At 38.0% G+C, this 15,165-nt stretch overlaps 1 protein-coding gene across 1 annotated transcript in view; it reads right to left on the bottom strand.

Annotated features, from left to right (window-relative positions):
• The window catches only part of MYO3A (myosin IIIA), a 259,578-nt gene extending 247,443 nt beyond the window's left edge, over positions 1 to 12,135 (bottom strand). The window contains exons 1-2 of the mRNA XM_012002014.1: positions 11,850 to 12,135; positions 10,369 to 10,455 (exon numbers count right to left, since the gene is read on the bottom strand). The gene's annotated coding sequence lies outside the window, so the exon portion shown is untranslated. The remainder of the gene's footprint in view (positions 1 to 10,368; positions 10,456 to 11,849) is intronic.
• Positions 12,136 to 15,165: the final 3,030 nt, after the last annotated feature.

Genomic DNA, 15,165 nt, shown 5'->3' with positions numbered 1-15,165 from the left:
GACTCTAATAAACAGAAGAAAATATCAGTGAACTTGAAGACAAATTACTTGTAATTATCATCTGAAGGGCAGAGAGAAAAAAGAATGAAGGAAAATAAACAGAGCCTAAGGGACATACAGAACGTCACCAACAAGAACAATATATACATTATGAGAGCTCAAGAAGGAGAAGAGAAAGGGAAAGGGGAAGTGAGCTTATTTGAAGAAATAATGGCCAAAAACTTCACAAATTTAAGGAAAGTCATGTATCTGGAAATTCAAGAGGCTCCCTGAATTGGAAGGCAAATCCAAAGAAACCCAAGCCCAGACATTATAATCAAGCTGTGAAAAGACAAAGACAAAAAAAAAAAAAAAAAAGGAAACTTAAAAGCAGCAAGAGAAAAGCAATTTATTACATACAAGGGACTCTCAAGATTATCAGTGAATTTCTCAGCAGAACTCTTGCAAGCTAGAAGGCAGCTTAAAGTGCTGAAAGATAAAAAACCTGTCAACTGAGAATTCTATATCTGGAAAACTATCCTTCAAAAAAGAGAACAAAATTAATTTTTGTTCCCAGATAAACAAAAATGGATGGAGTTCATTACCACTCCATCTGCCCTACAAGAAATGCCAAATGGAGCCCTTCAGGTTGAAATGAATGGATGCTAGACAATATCTTGAAGTCTTATGAAAATGTAAAGTTCTCCAGTAAAAGTAATTACATTGAAAATTATAAAACCCAGTAGTACTGTAATTGTAGTTAATGCCACTTTTTTATCTTTAATTTCAAACACAAATGCATAAAAATAGTTATAAATCTATGTTAATCTATTTTATATATCTACAATTTGTAAAATGTAATTTGTGACATCAATAACAAAGTGTGGGGGCAGAGCTGTAAAGCAGTAGAATTTTTATAAGTAATTGAGTTAAGTTGGTTATCAGTTTAAAATAAGTTGCTATAATTTCAGTATATACCCATGGTAGCCACAAAGAAAATAAGAAAAGAATCAAAACATGTCATTACAAAATATACACTAAATACAAGGGAGATAATACTAGAGGAAATGAGTAACAAAAATGTTATAACATCAAAAAACAACCAAAAAATGATAATGGTAAGTTCTTCTCTATTGGTGTCTTAAATGTAAATAGATTAAATTCTCCAATCAAAAAAGAGACTGGCAGAATGAATTTTAGAAAGAAACACACCTGATGCAACTATATGCTATCTATAAAAGACTTCAAGTCATAAACTCTTACAAGAGACAAAGAAAATGGGATAATGATAAAATGGTCAATTTGCCTAGTATACATAACAATTATACACATACATGTACCAAAATTTAGAGCTCTAAAATATATGAACAAACATTGACAGAACTAAAGGGGAAAAGAGACAGCTCTACAATAATAGTAGAAGATTTCAATATCCACAATAATGGGCAGAACAATGAGACAGAAAATCAGAAATAAAGGACACGATCAACACTATAGACCAACTGGATTTAACAGACATATACAAAACGCTGTACCCAACAATGACAGAATGCACATTTTTCTCAAGTGCACAGGAACATTCTTCATTATAGACTATGTGTTTGTGCATTACAAGCCTTAATGATTTTAAAGGGACTGAAAACATGCTAAACATCCTTTCTGATCAAAATGCAATGAAACTAGAAGACTGGAAAATCCACAAATACGTAGAAATTAAGCAGTACACTATTAAACAACCAATAAGTTATAGAAGAAATTACAAGAGAAAACCAAAAATATCTTGAATCAAATGAAAATAAAAATACAACATAGCAAAACTTACAGAATCCAGTGAAAGTACTGCTAAGAGATAAATTTGTTGCTCTAAAAGCTTAAATTTAAAAAAGGAAGAAAAATATGAAATCAATGATGTAACTTTACACTTCAAGGAACAAGAATAAGAGTAGCAAATTGAACCTAAAGGTGGTAAAACAAAAACAAAAACAAAAAACACTAGAAAATAATGAAGATGCAGCAGACATATATAAAATAGAGAACAAAAATGTAGAGAAAATCAACAAAACCATGAGTTGATTCTTCAAAAGGATCAACAAAATTGACAAACCTTTAAGCAGATTTACTAGAAGAGAGGACATAAATAACTAAAACAAGAAATCAAAGAGGGAAAATTATTACCAATTTCAGAGAAACAAAAATGATTAGACGAGAGTACTGTTAACATTTGTATGCTAATAAATTGGATAAACTAGATGAAATAGACAAATTCCTAGAAACACACAACTCACCAAGACTGAATCATGATGAGGTAGAAAATCTGAATAGAGGTATCACTTATAAAAGAGATTGAATTAGTAATCAAAAACTTCTCTACCACAACAACAACAAAATCTCAGGACCAGATCACTTCACTGGTGAATTCTACCAAACATTTAAAGAATAATTAACAACAATCCTTCTCAAACTCTTCTAAAAATGTTAAAAAGAGGGAACACTTCCTAACTCATTCTATGAGGCCAGCATTATCCTGACACCAAAACCAGACAGTGGCGCTACAAGAGAAGAAAACTGGAGATGAATATATCTGTGAAGATTGATGCAAAAATCCTCAAAATACAGGCAAACTAACTTCAACAGCATGTTAAAAGGATCATACACCATGACCAATGGAGAATTATTCTGGACTACAAAAATTATTCAACATATGAAAATCAACCAGTGTAATATGCCATTTTAACAGAAGAAAGGGGAAAAAACACATGATCATTTAAGTTGATGCAGCAAAAGCATTTGACAAAATTCACCCTTTCAAAATAAAAACACTCAACAAACTAAGAACAGAAAAAGACTACCTTGACATAATAACCATTTGTAAAAAGCCCATAGCTAACATTATATTCAATGGTGCAAGACTAAAAGCTTCTTCCCTAAGATCAGGAACAAAACAAAAATGCCCACTTTTACCATTTCTATTCAACATATTACTGGAAATCCCAGTCAGAGCAATCAGGCAAGAAACATAAATAAAAGCATTCAGACTGGAAAGAAAGAATTAAAATTATCTCTGTTCACAGACTATTTGATCTTATATGTACCAAATCCTAAAGAATCACACACACACATACACACATACACACACACACACACACACACACACGTTAGAACTAATTAATGAATTCAGCGAAGCTGCAGGATACAAAATCAACATGCAAAAATCTGTTGTTTTTCTGTATACTAACAATGAACAACCAGAAGAAATTAGGAAAATAATTTCATCTACAATAGAATCAAAAAGAATAAAATACTTAGGAATAAACTTAACCAAGAAGATGAAAGACTTGTGTATTGAAAACTACAAACATTGCTGAAAGAAATTAAAGAACACACAAATAAATGGAAAGATACCTGTGTTCATGGATTGGAAGATTTTATATTGGTTAAATGTCAATATTTCCCAAAGTGATCTATAAATTCAATGCAATTGTTATCAAAATCCCAATGATTTTTTTTGCAGATATAGAAATAAAAACATCCTAAAACTCACGTGGAATCTCAAAGGATCTCCAGTAATCTTGTAAAGAAGAACAAAGTTGGAGGTTTTATACTTCCTGATTTCAAAACTTACTACGATGCTACAGTAATCAAATCATTGTGGTACTGGTACATATAGACAAATAGAGTGAAATAGAGAGCCCAGAAATATAGTCAAATGATTTCCAACAATAGGGAAAAAACAGTCTTGTTAACAAGTGGTGGTGGGAAAACTGGATATCCACATGCAAAAGAACATTACTGTTAGATCACATACAAAAATTAACTCAAAATAGATCAAAGACTCAAACATAATAGCTAAAATAATAAAACACTTAGAAGAAAACATATGGGAAAAGCTTCATGAAAATGAATTTGGCAATGATTTCTTGGCTATGACACCAAAAGCACAAGCAGAAGAGAAAAAATACATAAATTGGACTTGGTAAGAACCACAACTTCTGGATATCAAGGGATGTACAAAACATCAACAACAAAGTGAAAAGACAATCTTCACAATGAGAAAAAACATTTGCAAATCATATCTTTGATAAAGGGTTAACATACAGAATATATAAATAACTCCCACCACTCAAAAAAAAACCTACCCAATTAAAAAATGAGCAAAGGATTTGATTAGAAGTTTCTCCAAATAATATATACAAATGGTCAATGAGCATATGAAATGATGTACAACATCCTAATAATTAGGAAAACGCAAATCAAAAAGTCACAATGAGATACCACTTCATGCTCATTATAAGTTATTATTTAGAAAAAAGAAACCCAGAAAGAGATTTCAGTGTTATTAATGTTGTAGAGAAATTGGAACTCTTGTGCATTGCTAGCAGGAATATATTGCAGCTGCTGTGGAAAATAGTACGGCAATTCTTCACAAAAATAAATATAGACTTACCATAGGATAAAAATTTCATCTCTTGAATATAAGCCAAAGAATTCAATCAAAGGCTTAAAGAGATATTTGTACACCCATGTTAATGGCAGTATTATTCACAATAGCCAAAGACAGAAACAACCTACATGTCCACTGACAGATGGATAACAAAATGCTGTATACACCTACAAATGAAATATTATTTGGCTGGACGCGGTGGCTCACGCCTGTAATCCCAGCACTTTGGGAGGCCAAGGCAGGTGGATCACTTGAGGTCAGGAGTTCAAGACCAACCTGGCCAACATGGTGAAACCCCATCTCTAATAAAAATATAAAAATCAGCCAGGTGTGATGGCACATGCCTGTAGTCCCAGGTACTCGGGAGGTGAGGCAGAGGCAATCACTTGAACCCAGGAGGCAGAGGTGGCAGTGAGCTGAGATCGTGCCACTGCATTACAGCCTGTACGACAGAGAGAGACTCTGTCTAAAAAAAATCAAAAAGAAAGAAAGAAAGAAAAAAGAAAAGAAATATTATTCAGCCTTAAAAAGGAAGGAAACTTGACACATAATACAACATGGATGAGATGGATGAGCCTAGAAGACCTTATGTTGAGCAACGTAAGCCAGTCGCTAAGGGAAATACACGATTCCACTCATATGAGGTGTCTAGAATAGTCAAATTCAAAGACAAAAAGTAGAATTGTGGTTGCTAGCAGCTGAGGAAAGAGAGAACAGGAACTATTGTTGAATGCAGAGTTTCCGTTTGGGAAAATAAAAAATTTCTGGGGATGGATGGTGTTAATGGTTGGGCAACAATGTGACTGTACTTAATGCCACGGAACTGCACATTTAAAAATAGTTTGAAAGGAAAATTTTATGTAATGTATCTTTTACCACAGCAATATAATTACCGAGAATGTAATGCAGGGGGTCAAAATCATAGAAAAATGTGAAAACCAGGTTAAAAGATATGGAGAGGAGAATGGGATGGTCAGGCTGCTCTGACATCCATGCATAATCATCCATCTCCTGAATCTTGGGAAGTGACATCTCAAAACCATATTTCCTACACTCCTTGTCCAACTGGCTTCCTGCCCTGAGAAATTCTGCCAATGAGTCCCAAGTAGGGAGAAGGGAGAAATCAAAATATTTTTCCTCTGCCTTCTTTGCTTTCTATGGTGATGTCTCCATCAGTTGCTGTGGCTCTCTATGGTCGCTGTTCCTGTAGGACAGAAACCGCCGGGGTTCTAGATAGCCTCAGATTCTGGCTTCTGCTAAGACTACCTCCTGCAGCCTGGGAAGTGACAACAGTTTTTTGCCACTGTTAACTTTTAAATTGCCTCACTATCCCCTATTTGGCTTTCAGATGTGACAAACATTTGTCACTAATTCTCCATATTAAATTCCTTCTGTTGAACTATATGGCATTAACTCTGTTTTCTTGACTGATTCAGCCTAATACAAATCTAATCAGAATCTGAGGAGAAAATAAGAGAATGGAGAAAAGACAACCAATAATGACTGAGAGGGTTCCAAAATAGATGAAAGTTATGAACACTCCAATTCAGGAAAATTCGAATAAGATAAATAAAAAGAAATTCACACTTATATGCACCACAATGAAACTATACAGCAACAAAGACAATAAGAAGCTCTTAAAGTCAACCGGATAGAAAAGAGTTATTACATACAGAGGAAAATAATTGGAATGATTGCTGATTTTTCAAAAGAAGACAGTAGCATAATATATTCAAAACACTGAAAGAAAATAATTGCTAATCTGAAATTAACAAAAGTACCCATAAAATTATCTTTCAAGATGAAAGGCAAAATAAAGGTATTTTTCAGAAAAAAAAAAAAAAGTTTAACACCACTGACCCCTGAGAAAGAGCACTTCTAAAGGATATGCTTCAAAAATGACAATGATCCTGCAAGAAAGGTCTAAATTACTGAAAACAGCAAAGAAACTTTATGTTGTATCTAAACTAACACTAATAGTAGGATACAATAATGGGCTATGTTGGACAAGGCTGAACAGTAATAATCAAAAGTGGAAACGTGATAGGATTTAAAATGTTCTAAGTTCCTCTATAGTTCAGGAAGCAGTTAGAAATAACTTTAGACTTTAAAAGAAAAATATATATGTCAAATACTTGTAATAGTAGAATCTCAAATTACCGTGTATAGTCTCCAAAATATGAAAGGGAAAAAAACCTGACTTTACAAAAGCCATTCAATTAAAAAATTCAGGAAAGGAGAATAAAGGAAACATAAAATAAAGAAAAAGCAGTAGAAATAGAAACCAGCAACTAAAGCAGTGCACAGAGGAAAATATATAGCCTCAAATTTCACATTAGAAAGGAAGAAAAGCTAAAATTATATAAAACCAATGAAAGTAGAAAAAGGGGAGAGAAGAAGGGTATAAATTAAAGAAAAACATTACAGGAAAAGAGAAAGACAGACTAGGGGATTCATAAATATAATAGTTCTTTAAAGGTGATTTTTTTAAAATAGGGAGATCCTTGTCAAGATTGATCAAGAAAAAACAAGCAAGAAAGAAGGTACAGATGTGTAACATTAAGTACGAAAAGACTAACAAATTAGAGCAGAGACTAAAAAGATAATTTTATATTAATAAATCTAAAAACAGATTGGATGGACAATTTCCTAGAAATATTACAGAAGGAAAAAAATAGAAAAATAAAAGCTATTTTTCTTGAAATGATTGCATTCATGGGCCTTCATATTTGAACTCCAAACACTTAATTCTTTACTCATATAACCTCTAAGGAGAGTACATAAGTTAAACAAAAACCCATTCTCTCCAAGCTCTGTATCTCATAATACTTCACATGTAATGACCAAATCCATTGGTAGAAGAGGTTAGAAACCCACCTTAGTAGTAACTGCTTCATAAGTGAACATAGGCACATTTTCTTTTCTAATATAATGCAAATATCAATAAATTTAGTCATTAACTTTCCAAAATACATAGAGGCACCATTTTTTAATGAAAATACAAGTTGCCTCATTGATATAGAACACGATAAGAAGGCAGCATATAGCTTTACTCAAAACCAAGCAATATTTGAATATCACGAGTTTCACTTTTATAAACATTCATCATGTATATTCTGTAGAATATTATTCACAGATCCTTCCCTTTATGGACCCACTTCTATCAAGCTGCTTACACTGCATCACATAAGGATTACATCAGATTCAAAAGAAGTTCCTGCCTATGATGGAAGAAACACACCGGAGTTTCAGCTGGCCAGCTATAGAATTTTGTCTCTTTCCACAGAGTAGCCAGGATGATGTCAACATAGAAATCAGATCATCTGATTTTCCTGCTAAAAATCCCTCAAAATCCACATTCTTTACCAAGTTCTCCAGACCCTGAATGATCTGGCCATTTCTGACTTTCCCGTGTTCTCACCACTCTCAGTGACTTCTGCCTCAATTGCCTTCTGATGGGACTTAGAACATTGTTAAACCCTTTTCTGTCCCAGGACCTGCTGTTGTCTTTGCCTAGATGCTTTCCCTCAGCCTCTATCAGACTGGTTTGAACTTCTCTCATACATAGTCACACATCAGCAGGACTATACACAGTTACTACACCTGTAAATGCAATATCCCTGATTTTAATTTATTCTATAGATTATTCTCCTGGGATGATCATGAAAATAATAAAACAAAGCCCTCCTGGTTCAAAGAAACCTACAAAAAACTAAACTTGCCATGTAAAACACCAGTCTGAATCACCAAACAAATTTCAGGTGTCTCTTTTCTTACAGAACACTAAAACACAGGAATTGGTCTAGCTTAACTGGTCACAGAAATCTGGTCTAGCTTAATTACAGACCAGATGAACCGGACACACATTCTTTCCAGCTTTCCAACAACAGTAAAGTATAGTTTAAAACAGACCTTGTCCAGTTATATGTATGCTCTGTTTTGAATGAGTCATAACCAATGTTTTGTTCCCTTCAATTTGCTTTAAAATGTTTTGCAGAGAGGAAAATACAAAATCTACTTATATACTTTTGTACATGTATTCAGTTCTCCACCATTCATTTTCTCCCGTGATAGTTATGGGGATTAAAGTACTTGCTTAAAATAAATGCTAGAACCAAAAGAAAGGCTATAATTTCCTTTAAAAAAATCTCTATCTTTAAAAGGTGAGCCCCTCAAAAACTTTAAGTCACCAGATCATTATTTTAAGTTTTAGTATAAACGTGTAAGTCAATGTCCACAGCTGTAAAATGGGATAATAATGCATGTCTGAACAAATTCTCAGAGTTGATATAAGTATCACCTGAGTTTTATGAGTAACTGCTTTGTAAGTTGCAATATAGGATTATTCTCCTTTTCAAAGGATGACAGTTAAGTTATTGTGTGAGCCACACAACGAACTGTTCAAGTTAGTAACGGATATTTCCAGAGTCAGAAGTCACAAAGTCAAATGTCTGCGGGGGTGAGGGAGGTGAAATACATGAGCGAAGCAGGTCTTGATGAAATAAAGGCAGAGGATGACAGCAACGTGGCAAAGTGGAGACTGTATACTCCATCCAAAGTGGGCAACTCCTCCTGGCTTCTGCTATGAACAGTTGCAAGAGCTGTCTTGCCTGGTCCTCCATTTTTTCAGGAGAAGCCAGGACTCCAGGAACTTACACAAAATTAACTAATTTGAAAATATTGGTAAGTAAATCAATTATTTTAAAGTACTGAGCTGACCCAAAGAAACACTTTTGAAGGCCAAATTCAGGCTTGAAACTATCAGCATACTACTTTTATGTGAGGTTCTGCATTTTTTATCAAGAAATGACCTATAAATATAAACATATCCACAGTGTCTAATCACCCTCAGATATTAGGAAAAATGGATATTAACAGTGACTAGTTTTCTTTTTTTTAACTGCGTACCATATTCCAGGTACCTACTGTGCTTAAAATTTTACATGCAGTATGTCATTTAATTCTCAGGAGAAGTTCTTTAGAAAAGCATTATTGTAACCCGTATTTTCAGAAAAGAAAACTAAAGATTAGAAAGCTTTTAAGGTCATAATGTTTAAGTTCATGGTAGAAATTAAGTGTCCAATGACAGATGATTTTAGTTCAAAAGAGTAATGCTTCCCAACTTGAGGTTCCTAACTCCCTATGTGTCAGCAAAGTAGTAAGCGATCATCTGTGAATCAATTTGAAAGCTTATCAGAAATCTTCTATTTACCCTCTGATGAATAACTGAGTTTGTTTCCTATTACTAGGGGAAGGGAGTTTGTTAGGTACAATCATTCAAATTATCAATTCCCAGACAAAACTAATGAAAGGATCCTTGTCTGTAAAAAGAAAAAGAAAACGCAGTTGCAAATAACACTGCAGAAATTATTTACATAATAAACATTTTACAAACTTTATATGATTTATATAAAAGAACTATACGTTCTAAAGGGTATTTCAGCCTCCAAATATTTATCAAAACCACTTGTAGCAAATAATGGACCTTCAAATATTTTGGATTTGACAGAGAAAATTATTTTTCAAAGAATAAATGCAAAAATTTAGCGTGTAAAGATGTAGTCGAAAAAGGACAAGATGATGCTACCAAATTATGTGACATGACCAAATTGTAATATATGTATATATACACACATATACTAAGTTGATATTAAAGATTACCAAATTCAATCTTTTAGTTTGCATTTTCGTCCCCAGATAATAATTTTAAAGGACTAAGACAAATGAATGTAATTTTTCACATGCTAGACATCCCATCAATATATTCATAAAGCCCATGTTATCTTTGAAAGCTTACGCGTCTGTAAATTTTCCCATTTTGAAATAATTATCTTTTATAATGTAATAAAAATCAATATGGCAAGAATAACATGCACCCCCATTTATCTATCAAAACTTGGCACTTAGGTTCTGGCAAATCCAGAACACTTCTCAATTTTATCACCTACCGTTAACAAAGCTTGAAAATAAGGCATAATAATGCTCAGACGCCAAGACCTTGAATACTGTGTCCAGGCTGCACCGGGGCCCTGGGCCTGTAACCCAAAACAAAAAGATCATGGCTTTATGGGAGTAAACATTCAGGATCTGGGGGAAATAACCAGAAGTTGAACTTAGAAACTTCTAGGTAGAAGGGCAAGACAAATAGTTTATTCCTCAGTAACTAACTTTTCGCACTTCTACACAGTGAACAAGGAATTCAGAGCCCCTCATTTCATGTGCTGGCATTAAACAACTCTCCGGCTACCAGATCCGTGTGAATTATAAAAATGCTTAAGAGGCCTTAAGTGCACCTGTACAATTAGTTAATTCACCAAGAAAACTAGAAACAACCAGAAAATCCATGAAGATTCTTTGAGTTTTCAAAAACGCTTAGTGTATAGGGTTCAGTGGCATTACAACAGTTATTTCAAGGCTTATGGCCAATTTCCATTCTAACGATAATAACGAAAAATTTTTTCTGGAAGGGGGATAGGAGCAAGGTGCGAATTAGCAACTACTTGGAGAACAGAACAGAGCTGTCGGTGAGCAGAGTTGAAAGGACATCCTTCTTCTGGTAGGTTTCTCTATTTCTCAATAATGATCATACTTTTCTTGTCTGCTCTTTCTCCTTAAAAGGAAAACTCCTTTACAGACGCATTTGGGGTTGCAGGGACCCCAGCTCCATCCACCTGCTTGTTCCGAGAAATCACCCAGGACGCAGTTCCCTCAGGGACGGGCCACCCAGCACCACCTGTGGGCGGCGCCGCCAAGTCCGAGAGCGCCACAGGTCTCCGAGGCGACTCCGCCAGACCCGGCGCCTCCTCCCTCCAGTCCCCCTGAAGTCCCCCTGAGTTCTCGCCCCTCGTTACTCTTCGAGGTTCTCCCCTTAAGTTTCTTTCCCAAGTTCACACTTCAAGATCTTCCTTCACCCCTCACGCCACCCTTCCCGTTCCCTCCTCCTGTTTCCCCATCACGTTCACCCCTCCTGTTCCCTCCTCGAGATTCCCCCTCACTATCCCCTTGCGTTCCCTCCTCGGGTTCACCCACAAGATCTTCCCTCAAGTCCACCCCTCACGTTCACCCTTCCCGTTCCCTCCTCCTGGCTCCCCCTCGAGTTCACCCCCCGCCCCCGTTTCCCCCTCAAATTCATCCCTCTCCTTCTCCCCTCGAGCTCTCCCATCCAGTTCAAGCCTCACGTTCCCCTTCTCTGTTTCCCGCTCCACTTTTCCCCTCGAGTCCCTTCTCTCACCCCAGGCCCCGACACACACACAGGTCCTCCGGGTCTGACCTGGGTGAGCGGGCGGTGGCGGCGGCCTCGCGCTCAGGGAGCCCTGGGCCGGCCCCTCAAGCCCCGGAGTCCAAGGAAGCGGGGCCGCCTCCAGCGCCGCGCTAACCCAGCAACCCGCAGCCGCCCCACGCCAGTCCCCGGGGCTGCTCCGACCCGTACCTGGGCGGAAAGCCGCGCGCCGCCTTACTCCTTTCTCCGGGCGCTGGCTACAGGCGCTCCCTCTAGGGCCGGGCAGGGGCAGCCGAGCCGGGGAGGAACTGGGCCGCCTGCAGGGGGCGGGCCGAAGGTCGGCGGGAGGATCTGACCCGGGCCTGCCGGACCGAGGGCGCGCCTTATGCCGGACCGAGGGCGCGCCTTATGCCGGCGCGCGGGGAATACTTTTCCTCTCGCCGCGCTCCCCACCGCCCGCAGGTGGAGGCCGCGCCATCCGCGCCATCCAGATCCTCGGAGGGCCCTTGGCTGGCTGCCGAGGGGCTTCCCGGGACTGCGGCCGCGCCTCCTTGGCCGGGAGCCCGGCGAGAAGGGAGTGGAGCCCCCGGATCCAGGAGCCCTCACGGACTGGCCCAGTGCCTGGAGCAAATTCTGCTCCCGGCCCCTTGTGGTATCTTCCTCCCAGGAACTTCCCCACACTGCGAGGGGCCCGGACCCGGAGAAGGTAATGGGTTTCAGGTCCAAGAGTGATAGTGGCTAATGAGATCGCTCCTAGGGTCCAGTTCCGTTTTGCAGACTGATAAGGAGGTTAGGGCTGGGGCTGAAGTCAAAGGCAGGAACTTCTGCCCTCAGGAGGCAGCCCGTTAGTCACCAACACTCTACCTGGTCCTTTGCAATCCTTTCCAGACCATCTGTGGTCTCCTGTCACACAGGGCTCACTTGGGGGGACCCTGATGGCCAGATTCTCTTGAACAGTCTCTAGGGACATTTTGAGTATTGCTATACCTTCATCCATTCAACAGGTGAGAACTACAACCAAAACATCCTTTGATTCTGTTAATTATCTCAATGAGTCTATCTTTCATGTTATCTAAATGAGAATTACAGAAGAGACCAAAGAGAGATCATCTAATCCTAATCAATGTGTATCTTAGGAAAAAAATGTGATTTAAAAAATCTATTTCAAAAGGTCATTCGGTATATTCAAGACCCTTCCTCTTAAAGTAGCTTTAAAATTTAGAAATTGGGCCGGGCGCGGTGGCTCACGCCTGTAATCCCAGCACTTTGGGAGGCGGAGGCGGGCGGATCACGAGGTCAAGAGATCGAGACCATCCTGGCTAACACAGTAAAACCCCGTCTCTACTAAAAAATACAAAAAATTCGCTGGGCATGGTGGCAGGCCCCTGTAGTTCCAGCTACTTGGGAGGCTGAGGCAGGAGAATGGCGTGAACCCGGGAGGCAGAGCTTGCAGTGAGCCGAGATTACACCACTGCACTCTAGTCTGGGCGACAGAGCGAGACTCCATCTCAAAAAAGAAATTTAGAAATTGAACAGTGGATTTTTAATAGGGATGATATTGAATCAATAGCCTAACATATATGAACAGCTTCAAATTTTCAAGAAGTTATTTCATCAGAAAACGGATCACAGCACATATATTATTCAACATAATTAGGGCCATTTGGACATACCTGGGAGATTTTAAGAATTAAACAGAGCAACTGAGTGCTCACATACACAATAAAGTCACGATCACAACAGAGATAAACAATACCCAATTAAAATACAATAGAAAAATAGATCCCGTTCACAACAGAAACATGAAAGAACACGAAATAACTAAGAATGATAAAAAATGAGAAATATAGGAGAAAAGTGGGAAAATTTTAAAAATGCAGGATTCTTGAGAGACTACTTATAATTGGAAAGACACAGGAATCCTAAGTGAGAAGACAAGATGTTAAACACATAATTACTACCTCCCAAATTAAGAGACAAATATATTCTAGAATTCATATGAAAACTACAGAAGCTAGAAGAGCTAAGTCCAGTGGCTCTCAGAGTGTGGTCTAGGGGAAATTTGTTGGGGGTCGGGGGCGGTCTCTGAAACCATTTCAGGAGGTTCACAGGATCAAAATTGCTTTAATAATAGCAATAAGACTTTTTTCCACTCCTTTTTATCTACCATTTTTAAAATGAATTTATGATGAAGTTTTCTAGTGGCTCTATAATATGTGATATCACACAGATTGAATGCAGAAACTGATAACGTCTTCTATTATGCCAGACATTAAAGAAATGTGCAAGAATATAAAATAATGCCAGTCTTACCGTTAAACTTTTTTGGTTTTGGAAAATACAGGTATTTTTCATTTAAAAATACGCTATTCATGTTAACATGTAATGAGCTTACTAGTGAAATATATTTTTAAAATTTCTCTGTTTTAATTGCTATAACATAAAAGTTCTTTGGAGTCCTCAAAACTTTTTGAGAGTGTAGATAAAGGAGGGTTTTAAGACCAAAACATTGAGAACCCTTTTTTTTTTCTTTGAGATGGAGTCTCACTCTGTTGCCAGTCTGGAGTGCAGTAGCATGATTTCGGCTCACTGCAACCTCCACCTCCCAGGTTCAATTGATTCTCCTGCCTCAGCCTCCCGAGTAGCTGAGACTACAGGTGTCTGACACCATGCCCTGCTAATTTTTGTATTTTTAGTAGAGACAGGGTTTCACTATGTTGGGCAAGATGGTCTCGATTTCCTGATCTTGGGATCCACCCACCTCAGCCTCCCAAAGTGCTGGGATTACTGGCGTGAGCCACTGCCTCTGGCCCCAAGAACCTTTTGATAGATAAGACAATGGAAAAAGAAACATGTAATTATGCTATAATAATGAAAAGAATTACATTAACACGGAATAGAATAGTGTGTCCAATCCCACCAGCCTAAGACCATCAAGAACAAAACCTACAGTCCCACAAAGTCAAGTTCACTGACTCAATGTTACAGTGGAGATACTACACACTAGAGAAACCATGAAGTGAAGTTGTGATAGGCTCAAAGCAAAGCAGAGCTGGGAGTAAGGGGTCAACATGAGGTTTGGGCTGTGACCAAGGGTTCTGTTTCTATGGATAAATGTGGAATGCTGTCTTAGGAAACTCCTTATGTGAAGCTCTGTACTTGAGTTGTAAATCGGGGCCATGTCTCTGTTGTCAAAGTGAGTTAGATCCTACAAGCAATTATGGGAGATTTCATTCTTAGTGACATAATTTCAAAAATCAAATTTTCTGGTAGTCTATGAGCATAGGAAGCAAGATTTTCCAATGAGTTAGAAAGAAGTAGTCACTCAAAAAAGGGGACTGTTGTTGACATTTCACAGCATAGCCTGCCCTTGGAAGAAGCATGATGTCCTGTTCATCTTACACCTGGCAATATCAACTTTTTTTTTCCTTATGCTGCTGCTCAGGCTGATCTCAAACTCCTGGGTGCAAGAGATCCTCCCATCTCAATCTCCTGAGTAGCTGGGACTACAGGTGCATGCCACAGG

The sequence above is a fragment of the Mandrillus leucophaeus genome, unplaced genomic scaffold (assembly GCF_000951045.1).
Source record: "Mandrillus leucophaeus isolate KB7577 unplaced genomic scaffold, Mleu.le_1.0 Scaffold673, whole genome shotgun sequence".
NCBI lineage: Eukaryota > Metazoa > Chordata > Mammalia > Primates > Cercopithecidae > Mandrillus > Mandrillus leucophaeus.
This window is presented reverse-complemented; position numbering and strand designations above follow the sequence as displayed.